Below are 3,786 nucleotides of genomic sequence, written 5' to 3' on the forward strand. Positions count from 1 at the left end.
AAAATTGTGTTTTGGGGAAAATAAAAGCAACAGCGGTTCCATTACTCTTATCTAAAGTATTAGAACATTTTTAGCCCCTTCAGACCAATGGCGTATTCTTAAATGTTCTCCGTGGAACCTTTGGACAACATTATTAAAGTTAGGAAAAGGCCTCTCGTATTGAAGGGGTTATTGAAGGCTAGGCAGTATCTAATCCAGATCTAAAAAGTATCTCTCATGCTAAACACAGCCTCGGACAGTATTAAAAATCAAATAAATAAGAAAGGCGCCAGCTGAGTGAAGTGGTTAAAAGCTGTGTAAAATAAACAGAGGCCATCTACAACTGCAGCTATTAAATGACGCGAAAGATAACCTGAGATAAAGCAGAGAGGGTCTGGTAGCATAAAAGGGCAGTTTTGATGGCAGAGATATGTACTAGTCTCTGTTAAAAGACTTCCATATATCTTACACAATAGAAAAAGAAGCGTCACCGAAATTTCTAAAAGGAGAATGGGTAGAAGTCCTTAGCCCTTCAACCAGAGGACGTTATCTGAATCTTGTACAGTCAGCATCAAAAGTTCTGACGCCAATCCTACTTCCTTGTCCACTGACTTTGAAAATTAGGCTCGTAAATCCGCAGCAAGCATCAAACCATAGCTACATTAATTCATCCTTATCGTTTGTCGCAGTCAATTGGGGTAAAAAAATTTAGGGGGGGTAGTTGGGATAAAAAGAAACATGACCACTTTCTCCCTTGATTTTTAGTTTTATTTTTTTATTCCCCCCCCCCCTAAATCTGCACGCAATAGCCATTCAACACATATCTCAGTTGTTTGTCAATCGCATTTATGTACCTCAGAAATCTTAGGAGATTAAAAACTAGTACTTTTCATCCCATTTCAACTTTTTTGAGGTTTTCATATAACTCTGCCATTCAGGGGATAGTCGCCTTACGCTTATTATTCTGCTTTCAGGTTTTCAGTACTTCCATTTAAAAACAGTGGGACATATTGTCGTCATTACTCCAGCCCTGAGGATATTGTTACAGATATGTATTTTATTACCCCATTGCCAAATCATTATTTTGGGGTAAATAACTCCCATGGATTTATTTACCCCAACATGTTTTTTATTTACCCCATCCGTACAAAAGCAATAAAAACCAAAGTTTTTGGTGGAATAAACTGTCAATAGCCAAAATCTAAAATACATAATGTATATATGTGACATTCACCTGCTCTTTCTTTTATTACAGGCACTTCATTGTAACTGGGCAGCACGGAAGCTGCAATGCCACGACCCTACAAACCAAAAAAAAAACTGTATACAGAGGTTTCAGTTGCAGCCGCTATTCAGGAGGTTGCAGATGGTGCATCCGTGAGGTCTACAGCAAAGAAATATCATATGTCCACATTCATGCATCGCCAAAGGTGCCAACACAGTCAGGGTTTGATTACACTCAAGAAACAAGGTGTCAAACACCGACTGGCACCAGATATGGAGGAAAAGCTTGCTGGGTACATAAAGCGCATGGCCGAGTTAGGATTTGGGCCTACCCTGAATGAAATGATTGAAATTGTTGGTGATTACTTAAGGGTCAACGAACTAAGTTATCTGTTAAATGACAAAAATCCGGGTTATGACTGGACCAAAAACTTTATGCATAGCCAAAACTCTCCTTGAAGAAGAGTGGGCTTATGCAAATAGCCCGAAAATATGTTACTTCAGACCCATTTGTAATTTATGGATTTTATTCACTGCTGGAGGCTGAAATTAACAAACAGACTGGGAATTGCTGATCGACCAGAGTGTTTCTGGAGCCTAGATGAAAGTGGGTTCCCAACAGATTCTTCCAAATGGAAGACAGTGGGACCAACTGGAAGTAAAACAGTTCCTGTATCATGTGGTGCTAATAGGGAAAACACAACAGTACTTGCAGTGTGCTGTGCTGATGGTACAGCTCTTGATCCTTTCATTGTGTTTAAAGGGAAGAACATTATGAGTAACTGGCGTGGGGATCAAGCTCTACCAGACACTTACTACACTGCTAGCGACAGTGGTTGGATGACAACAGATATTTTCCATGCATGGTTTGAGAAGTTTGTGGAAAGGACCAAGGACACACGCACACTGATATTGTTTTATGACGGGCACCTAACACATACTTCTGCTTCAACCATTGAGCTGGCAATGAAAGAAAATATAACCATAATCAAGCTGCCAGCCCATACCACTGATGTGTTGCAGCCACTGGATGTGGCCTGCTTCAGCCCTCTGAAAACCTATAATGAAAAGAAACTCACTGATACAGTTCACCAAACTGGGGCACGGGAACCACTGCGCAAGGCTGCCTTTGTCAATCTGATAAGCGAAATTTGGCGTCTTGGCTTATCTGAGAAGAACATAACGTCCGGGTTCCGTGCAACTAGGATCTACCCTGTGAATTCTTCAAAGTACCAAGTGGAACGACTTGACAAAGTAAAACTTGCAACCTACAAACGCTGGGTGGATGCTGGTAAACCAGTTCAGGAAGATGGCTCCCCACTTCTCACAGTCCTGCAAGCAGCTGAAAATGTTGATTCTCAATGTGCTACTACACCTATTGAGCCTCTGCCAGGACCATCGTCTGAAGACCCAAGCACATCAGGTCAAGTGAATGCAAAATGCAGGTTGGACATACACCCCTACCATGTCTTCCACAACAAGTGCTCCAGTGCTGGAGAAATCACCAAGTATGTTAATCAAAGAACTACAGAAATTTGCACCTGAAGGGATGCGCTGCGGTGTCACCTTAGTGCCTAAAGAGGATGAGACAACCTTAGATCAAATTATCAAGTCACGTGGTCGGCCCAGCACAACAGCTCAGCCAGCTAAGCGACATCGCATCTCGATGCATGGGGCGGTGTTAACAGACCCAGAATATAGAACGCAACTGAAGGAGAAAGAAAAAGCTAAGAAACCTAAAACAAAACATCCAAAGAAAAAACAAGATGTACATGAATCATCTGAATCTGAAGTGGATTCCCCAGCACAGTGCGTTGATGACTTTGACACCGCAGGTTCTTTGTGAGATATAGACGACGCAAATGTGGAAGCCTTAGAAAAGACTGTGAAGTCAGCATTAGAGCGTAGACTTGCACGATATAGACTTCTAAAGTGTAGTGATGTTAAAGAGGGGGCCTTCTTTGCTGTGTACTATGACAAGCCATTAACATACTATTGGGGAAAAGTTGTAAAGATGTTCAAGGACGATGATGATGGTGATGTAACAGAAGCAGAAATGATGTTCCTGAAACGCTGTATTCCATCTAGTGATCCTCATTGTCTTAGGTGGGACTGGCCAAAAGTAGAAGATAGGGAGGTTATCAATGTGTCACGCTTGCTAGCTGGTCCAACTCAACCTGTCATAGAAACTAAGTCACGTGGTAAGGCGAATTACTACACTGTGGAAGAGGCACAGGCTGATGACTGCTTCAAGGAGATGATGAGATGTGGGTTCCCCAGTCCTAAGAAAGTGAAACCCTAATGTATTTCCCTGTTTTGCATTTATGGGTGGTTTTAGTCAACTTCTGCAGCACCAGTGCTATATTTTCATGATGTGCGGCAGTATTTCTTACGGACTTTTTCATTATAAATGTTCTGTTTCAGTTCTGAGCCTCAATTTATTTACTGTTTTACTGTGAAATGGCTCTAATTACTTAAAATAACATATTCTGAATGTTTGACAACGTACTGTCAACTATCAGATAATTTACAGTATGTATTTTTTCACCCCAAAACTGGTATGTTATCACCCCTTTCACCTGG

General features: G+C 41.3%; 1 pseudogene; it reads left to right on the forward strand.

Annotated features, from left to right (window-relative positions):
- Window positions 1–1,269: 1,269 nt before the first annotated feature.
- Window positions 1,270–2,748, forward strand: LOC145398777 (uncharacterized; annotated as a pseudogene).
- Window positions 2,749–3,786: the final 1,038 nt, after the last annotated feature.

The sequence above is a fragment of the Coenobita brevimanus genome, chromosome 46 (assembly GCF_032717465.1).
Source record: "Coenobita brevimanus isolate Jiangsu-jjx chromosome 46, ASM3271746v2, whole genome shotgun sequence".
Taxonomy (NCBI): Eukaryota; Metazoa; Arthropoda; class Malacostraca; order Decapoda; family Coenobitidae; genus Coenobita; species Coenobita brevimanus.